Below are 6,656 nucleotides of genomic sequence, written 5' to 3'. Positions count from 1 at the left end.
CGTGCCACACTTATGCAACACCTGCCTAGCCATTTTTTTTATTGCTTTCTGTAATAAAATATGCATAAATTGCTGCATTTGATTTGTGCCTGATTAAGTGAGATATATTTGAAAAAAAAGGATAAATAAAAATATTTACGCCTGGCAAATGTCATAAAATTGAGGCTGCTTTTAGGCGAGGACTTAACACATTGTGGGATTTATTTAAGCGACAGTTGAGCATTAATTTAAATATTATTTTTGGATTAAAAAGAAATTATAAATAAATAAATATATATTTTGAGTACTTTTGATTCCAAATTTTAAACCAATCGTCACAACCTACACAACAACAATTAGGATGTACTTGGATGTACATTAAACAGCTCACAGCAATATAACTTAATTGTGTTTTGTTAGAAAATTTCCCAGGCATTTGCTATAAAAAGTATCAATAAATATAAAAAAATTTATATGTATAAATAAAATTTAAGAAAGTGCAAACAATAAGAAAGCCATATTTTCGTTCTTGTTCTTATCAGTGGCATTCTCTATCCAATTTGTTAATATACTTATTAGTAGTAGGTTTAAATCTGTATTCTAAGATTTGGATTTCTTCAGGGCAGCTCTATTGCGAATGTCTATATTACCTTGGCTTCAAATCTTTTACTTTAATTAATTTCAGAATTAGATTTGACTTTAAAGGTCGCTTTAATTTAAACATCATTTTGTGCCGTGGACCACATTGTTGTTGTTTCGTAAATAAATTTCAGTTAGGCTTTCAAAAAATCAAATCTTCAGCTAGTGGCTGTACTTATTTTCTGCTTCACAGTTCATGCTATATCTACCTAGTTAGTACACCTTTTAGCTCATATTTCTAGCACTTAGCTAAAATGCTTTGTCACATTTATGCATGTACTTGTATACTCGTACTAAGCCACCACAATGAGTAATTTAAACATTAAGTAAGCAGTCGTTGGCAAAATCTGTTCACAATTGGAACAGAATGCATTAAATTTAATGAAAAACCGCCCGCAATGATGCGCGATATTCTTGCATAGTCGCCGCATGTGTCTCGGTTCTGTTCTCTGTTCCCTGACTGTCAGACATGGGCGGTTCGGAACCGGAAAATATGCCATTAAATGCCAAACACCAGAAGACAAAAAGCGCAGTCAGACAGCAGGCGTTGCACTCATAGTCTCCCCACCCCCCAACCCCACACCCACTCACACTCACACTCATACCCAATCGCTCACTCACTCATGCAGTCAGTCAGTCACTCATTTCTTTAAAGCACACAAAAGGCGCAACAGTCTGTGCGACTTGGGCTCGGGGTTTTTGTGCTTAAATTTCATAATGAAAACAAAGCCAACGACAGCGAAGGCGACAAAAACAACAGCGGCGGCGAACAAATGAGACAACCAACACAGCAGCCAAAGGCAGAGCAGAGCAGAGCACAGCAGAGCAGAGCACAGCAGAGCAAACAACTTGATGTTGGCAACGCTAAAAATGCATGCAATGAATGAATGAGTAGAGTGGCGGCGACGAGCAGAGAGAGGACAGTTTGTGAATAACTGTAAATGCGAGCGAATGAGTCTGCTGCTGAGTAACCCTGTTTATGCAGAGCAAACAAACCAAAACAACAACACAAACAAAAGGAATAAGGCAGGCAGATAAAATGCGGGGGTGGTAGAGCAAGTGAACGAATGAAGGAAAGCATTCGAGTGCAGCCGCAAGAAGCTGACATAAAAATGCATTAAGATGAAAAAATTGTCAACAATTTTTCAGGGGTGACTCTGAAGGCGACGCGACGCCGTCAAGTCTACTTAGTGTGCGCTTGAATAAACAGTCAGTCAGTCAGCTAGTCAGTCAGTTAGTCAGTTGGTGAGCGTCATTGAGTTGGGGTTTCGTTTCTTCTGGGGGTTTCTTTTTTGTTTCGTTGTCTGCCCAGCTGACTTTGGGGGTTTGTTTGCGGCGCCACAAAATGTCAGACGAGGCAACAACAACAACAACAATGACGCCGACGACGACAAAAAGTCAAATCTGATTGAATAATGACTGCACAAAGTCTGCGGCAAACTCCCCCCTCGATCTGACACTAATAGCATTTGAAATGTTTGCGTCTGGGGTCTGGTCGTCTGTTCTAATCTGCACTTTTCCAGCTTCAAATTACACTGCATGTCCAATGCGATTTTCAATTTTTAATGGCCAGCACAAATGCCATCGAAAATTGTGATGAATATGGTGGCGCCAAAGCACCAATAAATTATAAGAGCCATGAGTGATAACATCGAAGTAAATATTTTGCATATCATGCAGATAGGAATTGAGAATTTAAGGAAACGTTCTTGGATTGTGGATAATTGATCGACAGTATAGCTGTCATAGAAAGTGTTATGTTTGAAATTGTTAAAGTTATCTCAAATCGGTTGCAATCGTCATGCATTTTGGCAAACTTTTATGTTGGTATTGTTAAAATAAATTGAATGAAGCAACAAAGACTAGCAGACAATTCCCTGGAGATATTTTTTTTTATACCTACTACTAAAATTTTCATTTTTGCTCTCACAGAGATTTCTCCAGATATATGATTATGTTGCTTCAAATTCCATATATTTTGATAATGTTCATAAGATGAAGCTTGTTGCAATCGATGTCGACTCAGTTGATTGGCAAATAAGAGCTACAGTTTACTGAGCTTCGTAAAAGTTAATTATAGAAATATATTTTATATTAGAAGAGTTCACTATTATTCCGGTTCATTTCCTGCTATTAGTTCTTTTAGGCAATCCATCAGTCAACTATAATTAATTTGCTAAACGTGCTGCACCGACTTCAGTAATGCAAGACCTTTTATATATTTTCTTTTATTTTTTCGAAAACTGAAATCAGGGAGTGTTTCTCAAACCCGTTTATTTTTTTTTTTTTCTGATAATCTTCAAAGCAGTCATCCAAGTTCCTTTATTCCTCACTCTGTTTATAAATGATCTCTTTTCCATCTTTAAGGATTCGCGCCAGCAACAATCCCTTCATAAACTTAGTCAAGACCTTTCGTTGCCACATTACTAACGGAAGTTTATTTTAAATATTCCAACTTTGCTCTTCATTAATTGATTATTTCTGATGCAGACTTATTCTTCCTTTTATATTGCTAGATCATGCTTTGCACGATCGTCTTCTATATCAGTTAGTTTTGATTCTCTTTTGCTCTTAAGAAAACTCTCTATCCTCCCAAATCCCAGACCACACATAGTTTACTTGACTAAGTCCGAGACTTTTTGCTGTCTTGTTAGGTTAATTAATTTATAATTAATTCAAATTATTCTGTCACTAATTTTGCTATGTTTTTTGTTTTTTTTTTATTATTAATAAGTCCACATTTTTCTTGTTCATAAATTGTAAGATTATTTTTATCACTGTTTGGTGACATAAATAATTAAAATAAATAAATAATTTTTAAATATAAAATGTTAAATGCTGCTTAAAATAATTTGATTATATTGCACTCGCTTCAGGAATATGCGTGGCTTCTCTGTATTTAGAATCCAGAGATAAATAATGTTCACACCTGCATTTCACTTTGAAAATAATTTACTTAGTAGTTGCGAATTAATGTTAGAATCGAAATAAGAGCGACCAGTGCAGTGACTTTTAGCAGCTTCTACAATTTCTATACCACATTTGGGCTGATTAAGTTTTATATTTTTTTCAAACTAAGAGCTATATAAACTTTCCATCACCTTGCATCACTTGCTTTTTATGTTGCACTCTGCACTACTGGCTGTTGGCAATATTTTAATTTAAGTTGCCCAAAATATGCAAGACTCGAGCAGCACTCAACTGCACCTGTTCAGCACACGCTTCCATCTCGCCCCTCAGCCATCCACTTAGTAGAACAACTCATCATTTGAGTTGAAAAACTTGCACAGCTAATAGAAAATTTAAATGTTGTGCAGACAACGACGTCTTGCCCCTACTGCCACCTCTTTTGCTCCTCAACCTGCTCGTTCTACTACTATATTTTTTCTTTAGCAAGGCAGAAGTGAAACTTAACGTTACGTAACATTCCAAGTTCATAAAGTTGGCCAGTCAAAGTTTAAGTTTAAGCAAGCGAGACGACAGGGTTCAAAAAGTTATACTTTTAGGTATATGTCGTGTAAACTGTGTGGTCTGGTCAGTCAGGCAAATGTTTCGCAAAAGAGTTCATGTGGAACAAAATTATGTGGCATTTGGGGGCATGCCACATTAGTCCTCGGGCCCCATTGAGGTTTTGAGCAAGTTTCCTAGCAAAGAGGCATCTTTGGCATTTCAAGTTTCAATTAGCTGTGGCGGGTTTCGAATTTTTGCTCAAATATTGTTTAAAAAAATAGTCATAGTATGTCAAAAGTACGGCCAATTGCTGAAGAATTTAAATGCAGCACTAGTGTGTGGGTGTTTAGCTGCATTTAAAATTTGTGGTTAGTTCAACAACTTTTCGTGCTTGAGTTGCGCTTTCACTCTATAATTTCTATTCAACTATAATTCTTTTTTTTCGTACAATTGCGATTTTCCGTCCTTTTCTGTCAATAAAAAAATACTATTTTTTAGCAACAAATATTTAAGCAATAATTTCAATTTATCAACTATAATTCATTATTTTTTTACAAACATCAGCTGGTATTTTCAATCCATTTTCTTTCAATAAAAAAATACTTATTCTTGGCAACGAACATTTAAGCAATAATTTCAATTATTCGGCTAAAATTCATTATTTTTCATACAAACATCAGTTGCGATTTTCAATCCATTTTCTTTCAATAAAAGAATACTTATTCTTGGCAACAACTATTTAAGCAATAATTTCAACTATAATTCCTTATTTTTCATACAAACATCATTTGGAATGTTCAATCCATTTTCTTTCAATAAAAAAATACTTATTTTTGGCAACAAATATTTAAGCAATAATCTCAACTATTCAATTATAATTCCTTATTTTTCATACAAACATCATTTGGAATTTTCAATCCATTTTCTTTCAATAAAAAAATACTTATTCTTGGCAACAAATATTTAAGCAATAATCTCAACTATTCAACTATAATTCCTTATTTTTCATACAGACATCATTTGGAATGTTCAATCCATTTTCTTTCAATAAAAAAATACCTATTCTTGGCAACAAATATTTAGGCAATAATTCAACTATTCAACTATAATTCCTTATTTTTCATACAAACATCATTTGGAATTTTCAATCCATTTTCTTTCAATAAAAGAATACTTATTCTTGGCAACAACTATTTAAGCAATAGTTTCGTTATCCGTGCTCCTATAATTATCAGAAAAAATATGGTATATATACAAAGCCGATATATAGTATACATATATAAATCGGCAACAAAGAGCAACAAATGGATGTCCAAAGCAGCGATAGGCACGCGCCTCTGCCGCACTCCCTCACGGCCCTGTTCTTGTTGTTAAGAGGCGTTCTCGCTGCAAATCCCATCAAATAACTGTAATTGCAAAGTTTTTACAACTAGCTGCACACAGGACACGATATGAGAGTACGCCTCCAACAACAACAACAGCAACAGCAACAATGCACATGCCGTACGGGTACGAGTGGAGAGCCAAGCCATTTGTCTGGAACTCCCAATGGCCAGCACAGGAGGTGGTGCTAGCCCATTGGCGGTGGTTGGCGGTGGCTCGTGGCTTGGACGGCAACGTGTGCAATAAATATGAATAACGAGCACAACGTGAGTGGCACACAAAGTAAAGACAGGCACCAGCACCAGGACATGCCGACCGACAAGCCCACTCAGATACAATGCTTGTAACCCGTTGCCAGTCGCCGGAGAAATGAGAGCCTAGGGCCGGCCTTACTCCGACCGATCCAGAGCCTGTCAACGACACTAAGGCCGAGGCCGAGGCGAGACGTGGCCCAGTGGTGACAAATATTTGTTTAGCACTGCACTCGAAAAAAAGTTTAGCAATTAAGATTGTAATTCAAAAAGCACTTGATTGGTAAAAGGTTTAAATCCTTGGAATGTTGCACTTGAGCTAATTGAAGAGTATATGTTGTTGGCTGTTTTATTTTAAACTTTTGAAGTCTGAATTAATTAAAGTTATTAAGTTATTATTATTATTCTATCTTATATTTCACATTAATCCTTACATATTATATTTCATTATTGATAAAATAAATTAACTTTATTGTACTATGTCTTAAAAATTAAACAAGTCCCATTATTTTAATCATGTAGAGAGCTCGAACAAAACACTGAATGTCCAATACCTTTATTAGACTTTTAGACATTTTCTCGCAGTGTAGGTGGACTTTCTTTTATGCTGCCACGACAAATATGCCAAGACAAGTGGGCGGAGGCTACCCCAATATGTGAGTTGGACAGATTTTAGTGTCAGCCATCAAGCGCTGGGAATGTCTAAAAGACATTTACGATTCTGTGATTTACCCGCGCTGGGAAATGTTGGGTAGAACAGATTACACATTGCTTTGGAAAACTATATTTAAAATTAACTCATTGTGGAAAGCACTTAAAATGATTAGGGAAGGAGTATATCCTTCTTACTTAATAAAAACAAATCAAGAGTGTATCTGGGGCTGCATTTCGTTTCCTAGAACAAAATTATATATAAAATATTGGTCTTTGAAGCCTTATTTAGTAATTGTTTAA

This window comes from Scaptodrosophila lebanonensis, unplaced genomic scaffold (assembly GCF_003285725.1).
Source record: "Scaptodrosophila lebanonensis strain 11010-0011.00,11010-0021.00 unplaced genomic scaffold, SlebRS2 tig00000080-arrow-pilon, whole genome shotgun sequence".
Classification (NCBI taxonomy): Eukaryota; Metazoa; Arthropoda; class Insecta; order Diptera; family Drosophilidae; genus Scaptodrosophila; species Scaptodrosophila lebanonensis.
The sequence above is the reverse complement of the archived record's forward strand: the minus strand, read 5'-3'. Positions refer to the sequence as shown.